Source organism: Panulirus ornatus, chromosome 36, assembly GCF_036320965.1.
Source record: "Panulirus ornatus isolate Po-2019 chromosome 36, ASM3632096v1, whole genome shotgun sequence".
NCBI lineage: Eukaryota > Metazoa > Arthropoda > Malacostraca > Decapoda > Palinuridae > Panulirus > Panulirus ornatus.
The window spans coordinates 7,207,602-7,222,679 of record NC_092259.1 but is presented as its reverse complement, the minus strand read 5'-3'; the positions used below and the strand labels follow the sequence as shown (position 1 = coordinate 7,222,679).

Below are 15,078 nucleotides of genomic sequence, written 5' to 3'. Positions count from 1 at the left end.
GAAGCACCTGTCAGGCTTGTGCCCAGCGATTTTCCGAGTTCGACAGCTTACAAGGAAAAGGCCAAAGTAATATGTGGCAACTCAATACCTTCATTTTCCCATATACTGTGAAGGCTCTCAAGGAAATAACCTCAAGTGACATGAAGTAAACAAAGCCATACAGCCTACTGCTCGTGTTCAAAAATATTCCTTCAGTGGGTACATATCTGACACCTGTACTTTACCTCCTAATTAAAAGTATTACTCAGGTGCGGTACTCGGTGTGAATACACGTCAAGTGTCACAGAAGGTCACCTGTGGCCTGGAAAGCACTGATTATATCTGGAAAACCTTAGAGGTTACAAATGTTACGTACTACAGGAAACAATGATGTCAAAGTTTCACAGATCAATTCACCCGAGGGCGTGGTTCCACAACGAGAACAGACGTAGACTGACAACATAAGAGTTTCAAGAGATGGTCTTGCTTCTGAAAACAAGAATGATGAGTCAGAAAGTACTCTATTACCAAGGAAACTCCCACAACAGAGTAGCCAGACGCTCAAGAGATAAAAACAATGTTAGGTTTGTATTAGCTATCTGTGCCAAGAGTACAACAAATGCTGTGGGATATGCTTCTTCAGAATGTACATCATCATCTTGAATCATCGGGAATATGGTTAATGAAGCGAGGCTCTACAAAATACACTAATGAGTCGCTTCAAAACTTCATTAATTAGTGACTAAAATTCATGGACTGCTATTATTCTTTTAGAATATGAAAAAGAAATGCTTTCTATCCAATGTTTAACGTCAATTACTTCCTATAGGGGAATTCTAACACACATTATCCCTCCCATTTACAAACCTTGATTATAAGGCTCATAGACGGTTGTCACTCGTCATCAGCATCCTAACACAGCAGTTCGAGGATGGTGGAGTTTTCCCCCAGTGTATAAACGTTGTCCAGAAGCAGCAGCAGCAGCAGCATCGAACATTTCACAAAAAACATTCGACGTTCCCGCACTTGGCGGCCTATGGATCGAACGCCACTCGGCCATTTTGAGAGCAGCTGTTTCCCCAGACCCGACTCGTCCTAAACTATCCTGATGCCTAGAGTTCTGTGCGACTCTCCCTAGCAAATAATGATGTTCAAAACACTCACAACGCTGAGTCCACATGATACAATAAGCGAGGCATTCAGGCCAACGCTGTAAACAAGAAAAAGCTCCCTCTTTCTCTGTCTCCCATGTCACAAGGACCACTGGTCCTCAACATATCCAAATACACAATGCTAACTTCTTATACCCAGTTTAATACGACCGCGATGGTGAAGCGGCTTCTGTACGTCAGTAGAGAAACCAGGCATCAGACCAACTCGTGGAGGCATGAGCTATGCAAGACGTGTCAAGTGGCCAGCAAACTCCTTTGCTCCATCAACTATTAAGTTCCCTCCACGTGAGTGAATGACAGGGAGTCCCAGGCAAGTCTGTGTTATTCTGGAACAACAACGGATAAAAACCAAGCACTAAATTACGTTGTAAAGACGCTATTTAGAGGGCGGCTGGCTGACATAAGAGGACACGAGTGCCAAGCGGAGGGGGGCCATCCACTTCTATAGGGGGTCTAGAGCATGTCTCCCCTACCACCAACAACTTCACCCATTAACGAAGTTGAAAAACCATGCTCAACCTTACGATTTATGGCTATGCATTGACACGTATATGTGTATGTGTGTATATATATATATATATATATATATATATATATATATATATATATATATATATATATATATATATATATTCCTATGAGTCCACGGGGAAAATGAAACACGATAAGCTTCTAAGTGCACTTTCGTGTAATAATCACATCATCAGGGGAGACACAAGAGAGAAATATAACAGTCACTTGATATACAACGAAGAGACGTAGCTAGAGCGCCATTTGCTTAACATGTGATTGTCCAAGACAGACAACGAGCGTATCATAAACTTATTATGTGGACAAGAAGGTGAATTGTTTACAAATTTTATCTACAATAAAGCTATCCAATTTGTATAGACCTTCACTGATATTAAGGCTTTATATATATATATATATATATATATATATATATATATATATATATATACCATGCCTGAAAACATGGTAGGCGGGCGTCTAGCTTACGAACCAGCACCCTGCTGAGGGTAAGACTGCCAAGTAAACACCAGTATTCGTTCTTGCGGTTGTCACGGCCAACCCACTGAGGTAACCAACAGCATCGATGATGCTGAGGGTAATCTAGCTACAAGGACCATACAAAACTGGACAAGTCTACCAAGCCCCTCACCACAGAGCCTCGGTCACCCTAAGCAGCCTACATATACGTATCTTCAAAATCTGGTAATCATGCGGAAGTAACCATGACATATACAACACATATATATGCAGCCTGATCTTTGGACATTCTGGGTATGTAAGCCCGATATGTACACAAGCTACATATACATACCACAAACATGCATATACTTATAACACAAATACACAAGGGAATACAATCTAGGTATGTACACCTCAGACGTGTAAAATCTAAATGTATATACAGTCTCCATGCATTTTGGACTCGTATACACACGACTACAGTCTCGATTCGCTCGCCTTAGACATACACACCTTAAACATGTACACCTGGACATATAGGCCACATGCTGGATGTAAAACCCTGGAATAATGTTATAACCAAGACACAATCCTACAGTCTCAAGGTACACTCGTCTTCCTGCACAACCTGATCACAAGCCCTCAAACAGGTATTTACACACATGAACATTCGTGAGCACACCCACCCGTCACGTTGGGGATATGTCAACTGTCTACTGTGATATGTGCCTTCCCCATAGAGGTGGGCGGTAGAGCACCACCTCAAGGACTGTAATATGGCCACAAGGGTTCACTCGGTCCTCCTTGAACCCTGTCCGTGCCAGGAGGGCAAGGGTTCCGTTCCTCCTCCTTTAAATACCCCACGACACGGTAAATTCCTGTCAGTTCTCAATAAGTCACTTCCGTGACGCATAGGCAAGGGTTCTTTTGGTCTTCTCTCAACCTTTCCCTTGACGCATGGTGTCTGCCATTCCTCCAAAAATCTCCCTAGCAAAGACGATGACAAACAATTAGGTCATTTCCCCCACACGGGATCCGTGCACGTTGATAAGGCAACAAACGTTCTAGCCAGTCCCATTAGAAACCCTACAAACTACCAAGGCAATGAGGGTTCTCCAGTCCTCCCACATCCCCTGCCAACGGCATGGTAACAAGGCTTTTGTCACTCTCCTTAAAGAGAGATTTTCCAATAACGTTTTCTCCTGGAATCCAGCCGTCAGCGGAACAAGGAGAGCCCAGAGTTCCGTCCCAGAACCATGTCATTGGCCATGTTTCTATCTTTTCTTCTAAAACCTTCATCTAACAGGAAGACCTACCCACACGACACTTCCCAATCAAACCCACGATCTTAACAAAATCAAGAGAGTTGTGATTTTGCTTATCCTCGAACCCTGCTAGTGAGTTGGCCGCTGAGGATTTCCCTAACTCGCTCTATAAACTTTAAAGTCACGTGGCAACGATGGGTTTTCAAGTCATCCTGGACACTTTTTGACAGGATCGAGGTCCTCCTTGATCTATGCCAGCGTCACCCTCGAGCCCTTTCGCAGTACCAGGGTTACAATGGCTCCCACTTCCGCCTACAAGCCTCCTACAGAAGAGCCCATACAGTATACATTACAAGTTATACAACTTTGATGGCAGACGCGGAAACCCTTTTTAAGTAAGGGCTGTTCAACAGCATTTTTTTGCCCACCTCCTGCGCAGGAGTGCGAGGCTAACTTTGACCTGACCTGACCTCTTGTTTGCATGGAAGCGTAAGTAACAGCATTCAAGGATTCGAGGCATGGAAGGGGAAGGAGGGGGAAGGGGGATATGTGGCAGGGGGAGACCGCCATGGACCAGAACGAAGGGACGCTGACAGCTTACACAGTCGTGTTGTCAATCGAATAACGCAACGTATCCGTCCAAAAATAATAGAACTATTTTGGATTCTCTCTCTCTCTCTCTCTCTCTCTCTCTCTCTCTCTCTCTCTCTCTCTCTCTCTCTCTCTCTCGGCCCCCTCCCCTTTGCCCATACTCGTATTCTAATAATCTTGACACATGCACAGCTAAAGATACAAAACATAGGCATTCGCAAATGCGCAGACACCAACACAGAACGCACACACGGGTAAAACATACTTTAAGTTACAGACGGGACAAAACAGTCCCCCAAGCTATCTCCTTAAATTCCCAGTTTCACTATCCCGTGGTGTTCTTGCCTTCTCGGGATCCTCCTCCTCCTCCAATCCCCTTTTTTCTTCTTTTTACGATAAACAAGCGCTCTAAATTCCATACCAGTGCATAACGAGGCACCCAGCGAAGAAGGAGCTTTGGCCAAACCACAGCATTAACCCTGACACACCCTCAGAGCCACTATTCAAAACCACCATTGCCTTTAACGCAGTAAACTGACTGTATACAAAGATGCAGCAAATTTCTCCTTATCCGCTCATATTACACAGCTTTTGCCGTAACCAGTAAAACTAATGTCGCACTTTGAAAGTCGTAGTAATACCATATCTCATGAAGGCCTCAAAAACTGTTTGTTCATTTTGCAATTCACTGAAACTGTTCGTGTATAACTTTGCCTCTTTCCTTACAACCATAGTCCTTAATGTAAATGTGTGGAATGCATGGTTCTTGAAACCAAACAAACATACACACTCATATATATATATATATATATATATATGGGTCTCCTGCGAGGCTGTATAACTGCCAAAGAGTACAATCTCGTTGACGAATTTCCTACTCCAAAGGTGTATATCATTTCCCTGCTGCTGCCAGTAGCGCAACCTTGAAGCTGCAGAAGCCCGTAAAAGAGGGTTTTGCAATTTAAAACATTGATGCATATCATTCATAATCTCCCAAACACCTTTCTTTTTTCCGAAGGAGTCGTGTTGTTCCCAAGGGACATTGTTCCACGGGCTCTTGCAACTCGGAAGTTGCGCTACACTCAGTCGCAGGGACAGGACGGTCTCCTTTGAATCAAGAAGTTCCCTCACGAGACTGCGCCCTCTTCAAAGGTGACTTTTCACGTGTAGTGCAACCTAGAGCAAAGGAATCCGACAACAATTATATATACTATATATATATATATATATATATATATATATATATATATATATATATATATACACACACATTATATATATATTATATAAAGCTGTTACCGGGCTCCGCCTGCAGAGGATACACCGCAAGTGGGAAGTCAACTATAGCGAGGATGTATCACTGGGGAACACCATCCCGTCAAATGGTCTTCTCATACCAAAGGAGTCACCTTTCCCTGGCTCCCCGGAAGTCGCGCAACCCCGAGCTGCAAAGACGCTTCAGCTAGAGAGGTCCTGGGTCACACCAGACCTCTTCCAGAGAAACTGGTCCTCGGGATAATGATTGAATGTGCATCCTCTGTACACTACGATGGGAAGAAGTGCCAGGGCCCCAATCAGTCATCCTTCATAACAAGGAAAATCATGAGGCCTATGAGCACCGCTCCCACCCCGCTAAATGTTCTTGGGAGGAAACATTCCAAACCTCTCTCTCTCTCTCTCTCTCTCTCTCTCCCAAACATTCAAGCTTCTACGTTAATTGACTTTTAGTCCTTTGCAGGATAAGCTTTTGAATTGTTGCAGGAACAGCAAGAGAGGCCGCTGGAGATACAACAAAACTGCCAATCACCACATCGGAGGGGAGGGAGGGAGGCACACTCCACTAGTTCATTTGATAAGATAAAAAATATAATATATATATATATATATATATATATATATATATATATATATATATATATATATATATATATATATTTTTTTTTTTTTTTCATACTATTCGCTATTTCCCGAGATAGCGAGGTAGCGTTAAGAACAGAGGACTGGGCCTTTGAGGGAATATCCTCACCTGGCCTTCTTCTCTGTTCCTTCTTTTGGAAGAAAAAAAAAAAAAAAAAAATGGGAGGTCCGGAGCTAATGTGGTCAGTTGACGCACACGAATATATATATATATATATATATATATATATATATATATATATATATATATATATATATATATATATATATATATGAGTAGATATGAAAAAATATAAAGGAAATGAAAGATGCTTTCGTTTCCCTCTGAAGACCCGCATTATGAAATTTCCTCATAAGCAGTACCTGCTGTACATATATCTACACTTGAATTACGTAGAGTAAAAAGTTAAACACGAGGCTTAAAAGCCATGTTTCACGTTAGACACACCTCCATCTGCTTTCCAGAATCAACGCAAGATAAAAGTCTACTCGGAAAACTGCTTGTCCATACCCCCCCCCAAACACACACATACACACACACACACACATGCGGAGTGCCTTTCATCACAGAGCAATCCCTGATGACGGCATCTGAGCTGATACCACAGAGAACGACTGTCTACATAGCAGAGGAGAGGTTCACCTGGACTCTGGACTAGGACCGAGCCTCTCTTCTGCACGAAGCCTGGTGATTAAATATCGGAAATTCGGAGAGGCTTTGGTTCACGAACTCGTCAATTCAGTTTTTCAATAAATTTACGGTCTACAAAAGAGGAGTACGCGAGATGATAAAAACACAATACGGCATTACATACACACAGCAATACGGCATTACATACACACACACACAGAGCAGAGCCGTAACACCAACGGTGTATTTACCAGAAGCGATAGAAAAATGTCTTTGATGAAAGTGGGCCCAATAAAATATCCGAAGCATTCGTCGTGTGGACCCTGACTGAGCAGCAACCTGCGTGACACCCGTCTGATAAACCCATCACATCACCAAACGTCGATTGTCTGAAACATCGGTTTGGAATCTAAGTCTGGGAGGAATAACTCTTGCCTCAGCATCTTGCAAAACCGACGCGAAACTCATGATGGGTAAAACTGGCACGAAATTCATGATGGGTAAAACTGGCGCGAAATTCATGATGGGTAAAACTGGCGCGAAATTCATGATGGATAAAACTGGAGCGAACTTCATGAGGGGTAATACTGGCGCGAAATTCAGGATGGGTAAAACTGGCGCGAGCTTCATGATGGGTAAAACTGGCGCGAGCTTCATGATGGGTAAAACTGGCGCGAGCTTCATGATGGGTAAAACTGGCGCGAAATTCATGATGGGTAAAACTGGCACGAAATTCATGATTGCTAGCCAGCGTGACCTCTATCTAACTTAACCTCAAAGCTTGAAACAAACGTTTTGTAGATGGTATAGTCAGGTCTCGACGACTGACAACTGCAGTATCAGAGCAAGCCGCACTTCGCGAGGGAGTACCAGTACACGAGCAGAGCAAGAGAGAGACCTTGTCGGAATGGCAAAGAGATACTGCTGTTTGTGGCGGCAAACTTAATAACTTAACATTTCCGGCTCCACGTGTATATCCCCTGCTCTTAAGAGCGACTTTGTCGGATTAAACGACCACGTCGAAATACCCCACAGATCTTTTACTGCAATATTTCACTTCACATTAAACGCCTGAACGACACAAAGTAACACTTGAGAGATTAGAATATCCAGAGCTTCATCACAATTCGAATTTACTTGAATACTGATCCTTCCACCCTGTGCTACTAGAACTGCAGATCTTAACAAAGAGACATGTGGCTGAAATAATATATATATATATATATATATATATAATCTTCAATATGCACACTGAGCCATCACTGACGCTAAGATAGCCAAGAGGAATGAGATATGGAATCTTGTGAAAGTTCCAGATAATGATTTGGAAGTTATTTCAGACACACCAAATACACCATACAATCATCATGAATGCCCTTTCTATTCTCGAGTTTTCATATTTTTTTCCTCCTTTACTGTGACATACTACTGGCAGAAATATACCCTACTCATAGCCATTTCAGATGAATGCAACATAGAGAACAAGCCAACGAAAATCATGGATAAAATATCATTCCTTGGGTGTCTGAGAAGAGGACGTAAGACTTTGGGAAGGAGAAAGGAAGGAATTAGAACAACGTCGCTGTTCGAGGAATGGAAGTACTATAACACTCAATCCTCGTGTGGCTGGTATCCATACAGATTCAAAGGGAAGCAGCAGCTAAGCACATCCCAATGGTTCAAGCCCAAGTGGCATAGACACAAACAGACCGAACAGTGACAGAAATAATACCCGAGGAACAAGGAGAAGGCAGCAGCATCATGGCGGATGGAAAGGGTTGACTAAAGAGAGGTGACTTTTAGACAACCAATAAGGCGGAAGACTTTAGATTCCTCTCTCGCTAAACAGAGAGTGGAGGCATCGCCACATCAGACATACGAGAACTTCATACTGTCGGGTGTCAAGGATAGATTGAAAGATATATGGTAATGCTCAACATGTTTACATCAAGTTACATGCATCGCTGCACTGTGAATTTAACCTGGTAACAATTTCCCCTGCGCACAACAATAAAAAGAACGAGTAACAGAGTGAGATGGGGAGGCAAAGGGAGGTAAAGTATGAAGATCAGAATTATGGGTGCAAGAGTGAGTTGGATCTGAGGATGAAGAAAGATCACTAATAGGGAGAAGAAAGCAGCCGACATGAAGGAACCCTGAAGAACACCACTTTTGCTAGGATGAAACAGAGATGCCACTCCAACAGCAACTACCAGAATGGACCGACTAGAGAATAAGCTATACGCCAGAGAACACAGATCAGCAGAAAAGCCAAATGAAAAAAGTTTTGCGAGCAATGACATATAACACATCGTGTCAAATGCTTTTGGAGATGCCTCGAACCATGACAACCGATTCATCATGTTCCCTGAGAGTAGGATCAAAGGTAAGTCAACCAAGAGAGACCGTCAGTAGAACTTGCACCGCGGAAGTAGGTCTTGGTGATCTGAAAGATAGGAATGGAATTCCAATAACACTGGAGATAATAGAAGCGAAAGCGGGCAACAGTTTGAGATATTAGAAAGCTTTCCTCCTGAAGAGAAAAGGCCACACCGCGATGAGCTTGCAGGAAGGGAAGGTTTGTGTCTGAAGATGAATTAGGCCAGCATGGATCTTGTTCGGAGGTACACTTCCTCAGAACACTAGGAGTTAATGCCGACTTGCAGCAGGGAGAGTGCTTGAAGATCTTGGGCGAGAGCATTACGAGGGCATAAGCTTACTTGGAGGTGGTTGGGCAACAGGACTAGATTACGGAATCACTTGCAAAGCAGTTAAGAGAGAATAAGGTGCTACCACGAGCGGCTTTATCATTTGGAGACCTAGCAACACACTGGTAAGGTAGGGAGGTGAAAAGATTGTTGACGGAAGTTGTTGAGGATGCTCTTGGTTAAGAACCAGAGAAATATTATCCGTGTTGGGAGAACTCAAATCTGCACACTTTCTGTTAATGAGGTGTATTTCACTTTGCGAACAGCAACAGTGATTCCGAGCAAAAGTGACGGGAGGAGTTTCAAAGCTGATACGCTCTATCCCCAATGCAGTAAGTATCAAAGCAAGTTACTGCTTCTACCAAACAGATTCATATCAGAATGAGTTCAACAGATCCAACGGATGAAGGTAAATCTAACCTACAGTATATACGCAACCTTCAGCTATCTCCAAGAGACCTTCTTACCGTTAAGAGGAGATAAGTTATACGAACTTTGGGAGAGATATGTAATTCTTCCTCACTCATAATCCAGTCAAATAGTTGCCTCAAACTCACAATCGTATCAAATAATTTGACTGCTGATTGCTTTTACTCACATGAAAAGAAAGTAGTGTTAGGCTGTCAAATAATTCTGTGCAGCTGTAGACATCTAACAGCAGTCGGATGATACAATATGATTTTTTAGTGAAGTACCTGTAACAAAATTACCAAACAGATTTTTCTGATAGGTGAAGTTTATGTAATAACTATACTGTATTTGTGCAAACTGGACGATTAGTGAATACTAATAAGATTGCGGTATCCAAGGTTGCCAAACTTGTGCATACCACAGCCAAACCCTTGAATTTTAATCCAGAACCAATAAGCAAGTTGCAACCCACAGAGAATTTCAAGCAATGCTACGCATATCAAGGAAAATGAATATGGATCCGACATTGACTGCATAGAATCAGCTTGGCCTACTGGTGAATGGTACTATCATAGGTAAAGTAAATGCAAACCGACAGAAGACAAGCTTATCTTAACAACACTAAACGAGCTAACGCTAATCAGTGTAATGCCATATCTATGAAGACGAATGACAACTTACCTACCTAAATCAAGCCAACATTTACCATCCCTGAATGAATGAAACCTTAACAGGTGATTCTTTACCAAAACACACTCCTATTAAATGATATCAACTCCTACCTACTTCAAATGCATGATATATACATGCCACCTTCATGAACTCCGTCAAAACTATAAATGATACATTTATCCACTCTTGCATGTTTCATATTTTTGTTGTGTGTGTACTATTCTAGTGTAGCATATGCATAAAAGAAAAAAAAATATGATGACTGCATATAAGGTGGTGCGGGAGTCCAGAAACAAAAAGATGAAAAAAAGGAAGAAAGATGAAGCGGAGAACAAGAATAAGAAAGGAAGACGGAAGAGAGGGGAAATATAAAAAGGAAAAAGCAGAAGCAAAATGAGGATGAGGAAGACGATATAATTTAGTGGAATTTGTAGAGCGCTAGATTAGAACCTAATCAGCTTTACAAAAAGATATCTAGAGCCTTAAGACTATTCATATTAAATTATCTACTTTGGCTTCCTTTAGAAGTCACTAATCAATTTACATTAATACTTGTCTAAAATTTCTCAAATCCTTTTCGTATCTACCAATGGTATTACGCACTAAATTTGACTGACATACTTTTGGTATTTCGTTTGTACATGTTCGACAGTGATATTGCAAGTGTCACATACTCTCGCCGGTAACCTGTTCATGACGTGACCATGGGACAAATTAACACGACCTCAGAGGAGGGCACAAGCAGACTGAAGGCCTAAATCCCAACCAATTTAAACTAATATTTTTCCACAGGCTGACCAATGAGACCTACACGCAATTTGCTACCGGTATCCTAGCTCTTGCAGCCAAGGTGCGCGACCCAGCAACTCTTAAAAGTGAAGCAGCCAGGAATGTGCCATTATTTGGAAATTCCCCGTGCATTTCGAACACCACCGTAGGAAATATACATATACATTGTTTTTTTCTGGCCGTGTTACACCTTTCACATATAACCTTAAGCACGAACAAAATACTGGACATGTGCGTATCGCGTTATGCACAATGAACAAAATAAGAAAATATGATTTTAACGAAGGTTACGATACTCTTCACAACTTATAAACAACCAAAGATCATTTCCTGTACACGAAAGTTACTTGTGCGTGCTGTCTCTTTCACATCTTAGATCCTGAGTGACGCAGCTTTAGATAAAACACTGAATATTTTAGCAATATGGGTAAAACAGTGGATATTTAACAATCAGAAATCAACATTAAGAATCATTACAATCCATTACTGCTCATCAGACACAATACATGCACCTTTGTATTTTACAGATATAAACTGAAAAAGTTAATTCAAAAACTAAGCGAATGGGGCGAATCATTAATTGATGATCAATCCATAAACAGAAAAAAAAATGATAATCAGGTCTTTTTTTTCTTTTATCTAGGTTAGGTTTGGATGAATTAAGAAAAATACAAAAACAATCAGCGTTACTAAAAAGAGCACCTCATATCTAACTGTGCCTCTCTAAATCTGTTCTTACGGGAATAACAAAACGCTCATGATTTTCAACATAAAAAAGATACGGGCGCACAACATAATTTTACCCTACTCTCTTCTCAATGGAGTGGAATGCCTGTAATACTATCACGGAAAATTTCTTAACTATTCAATAAAATGAATAACATTAAGGGGTACATTCAGGTATCTCGGTCCACCGAAGTTTACTTCTGACACATTTTGATATTTTCTTCTTTTACTCCATGCACTTGTCTATGATCAATCGGGTTAACATTAAGTCACAGGAACTTATAAAACCTTATCTAACCTAACCCAGCCAGGGAGAATATGGGGAAGATACCAAACGTGCACCCACATCCTGTATTTGCATACCCCTATCTTGCTTTTTGAAGCATACTACAAACAATAAAAAAGACCAATGAAATAATGAAGCTTGTATACCTAATGTCTTAAAAACAGGCGCATGAAAAATATATGCAGCACTTAACTTCAAGAAAATATACAATTGCAATGATCTCAGCCACCAAAATGAGAACATTTTCCTTAACATTTTCTTTACACAGAACCAACTTGCTTTAATCTTCAAAAGGCATCAATTACTTTATAATGCAAGTGAAAAGATACAAAACTGGTAGAAAATAAAAGCTGTTCATTAAGTACAAAGGATGGAAAATATTCAGAGACTACAAGACTTTAAAACTTAAAACTGCTTACAATACAGTGGGTAGAGAAAAACCAAATACCATGTACATCTGAAGACAAACTACGAACGATTTTTCTTTAATTCTAAGACAATGTGATCTTTGGGATAGTGTAATACAATTTGAAAGGTAAAGCCAAACTATATAGTGCTGAATAATTATTAGAGGTGTGCATTCAGAATGTGCTTAAGGTATGTAACAGAATGGTAGATGAAATGTAGTTAAAATTACAGAAAATAAATCTTCACCTAATCTTAAAGAAGATTGACATTTCTTTAAATCAAATACAAGTGGGAAGCTGTGTATTCCATTATGAACAGCGTTTCTACCTATAGTTAAGCTATCTATCCATTATCATACTCTTATTTTATCAAATGATAAACCCTGGGTTCATCTACTTTGATATGTACCCCTATAATAACATGAAGGCTTAACTAAGTAAGAGTTATATATCAGAGTAGCCCGTCTTAAGCTGTAAAGTTAAATCTACCTTTAATAATCAACCGGCCTACGTCAACCTAAAGATAGTCCTTTCAGTAAATCATTAGCATTTAATTTTAGTGTGAAGCTATGACGCACGTGAGTACTTTACAGAGATTATTTGGTTAACAAGCAGAATACCCTTGTGTAAATGTAAATTTTTCCTTCCAGTCCAATCAAATATATACCAAGTATGTAATTTAGCATGATAACTATCAAAATATATACCCTTTGATTAATACACTAACCATCACAATCATGAGAAATACTATCTATTTGTAACAATGATCACCCATTTTTTTTTTCAAATTTAAGCCTGCCTTGTGCTCTTGACTGGAGCTATCTTAGTTGGGCCTGGTTTGCATTGCTAGGTTTCAGATAAGCTCAATCAATTTTGATTGTGTTTATGGAAATATCCAACGTTAGACTGGAGGTACCTCAGCTGGGTCTACATAAATGTGACAGGCTTCTAAGCTACCCTGGCTTTTTATCTTGGTCGTGTTTCTTCAGCTAGGCTAACTTACACGGGCTGAAAAGTGTGTTAGGCTAGGTACGGGCTAGGCTTGGTTTCTAAGCATATTAAGGAGCGCAGTAGACATCTACTTTTATATTTCTACTAACAAATCGATACAGTTAGAAGAAAAGGCAGTTTTTTAACCTAGACTGTGCCAACCGACTTAAGGTGGCCGGGGTTACCGAGGGTAATACTTACCAACAAGTATACTTTACAAAAAAAAAGCAGTTGGAAGTGTTTCAGAGTTACTAACATACTGGAGCATACTGAGACCTGTTCCATTCTTTAAAGATGTAAGGCTTTTACTTACCTACTCATTTATCTTTAACTGATTTTTGGGGTTAGGTTAGCTTTGGTTTTTGTCGATATCATAAAATTCAAGAAATTTTCCGGTAATTTTGTGAGGTAATTTTACAGCTTCCGCCTACATACATTTTGTGCAGCGATGTGGACCTTATCTTACCTAACCTAGGATATAAAAGTTCCTAGGTTGTCATATATATGTCGGAGTGCTTCTACAAAAAAAAAAAATCTATCTTAATTACATATAACAAATTTCTTAAATGCTGTGTGGCGTAAAGCGTACAAATACCTTTCGTGATACCAGGTCTTACATCTGGCAAGGGGAAAATGAATGTTATACCTGTAAACTATCATCACTTCGAAAATATTACCTTATTTAATATCCTTTTTAAGATGGCTACTATGAAATCTTGTCTTAATCTCCTTTGTGAGAAAGCTGGAAATAAATATCATTCTTTTTGCATCCCGTAGTACGATAATTTTTTAAAAGCTTTAATTGTGTCGGATGGACTGGTTTATACTCGTTTACTTACACCGTTTTGAAACTGTGTACGTTAAACAAATTCAGATTCACATGATATGTACGAAACACCCAGGTCTCAATATGCTCCAATATGTTACAAATTACTTCTTAGTCCACGTCGTGTTTACCAACACTAAGTCATATTTTTCAGTCTACCATACATAAATCTACCAACACCAAAACACTGTAATCAGACGAAAAAGCAGTTCCTACCTTTTCTCTTTACTGCCGTTGCCCATGTGGCAGTCGAGTAATGATGAGTTCGGCTGGACTGTCATTTCAGGTAGTGTCAGCTTCGGCCTCCCTTACTAATGTTTACTTCACCTCTCCATCCATGTGTCACAACCTCATATCGTCCCAAATACATGAGTCAATGTCATTATTTTACACTTGCTAACACACCATGTATCAGTAAATAATTCTGTTGGCAATAAATGTTACAAGAAGTATGGATACACAAGCACAAGACGAAAATATAAACTCGAGTTAAGGAGGTACGTAATGTCACGTTGACAAGATGTTTACGGGGCGGGAACTTTCACGTTGGTTCATTACGGAAATAAAACCCAAATAAATCTCAATCATGGTTATTTCTATACAGAGACATTCAAGAAACAATAAATAACATTAGAATAATAGGATATCATGAAATTAATCATCAATAAGGAAAACATTACCATAGTTGAAGTTAGCGTACCTGACAAACGTTAAGTAAACACTCAATTTGGCAATG

At 40.2% G+C, this 15,078-nt stretch overlaps 1 long non-coding RNA gene across 1 annotated transcript in view; it reads right to left on the bottom strand.

Moving 5' to 3' along the window:
* Positions 1 to 14,827, bottom strand: part of LOC139760284 (uncharacterized) — a 223,290-nt gene extending 208,463 nt beyond the window's left edge. The window contains exon 1 of the long non-coding RNA XR_011715302.1: positions 14,559 to 14,827. This is a non-coding gene — a long non-coding RNA (uncharacterized lncRNA). The remainder of the gene's footprint in view (positions 1 to 14,558) is intronic.
* Positions 14,828 to 15,078: the final 251 nt, after the last annotated feature.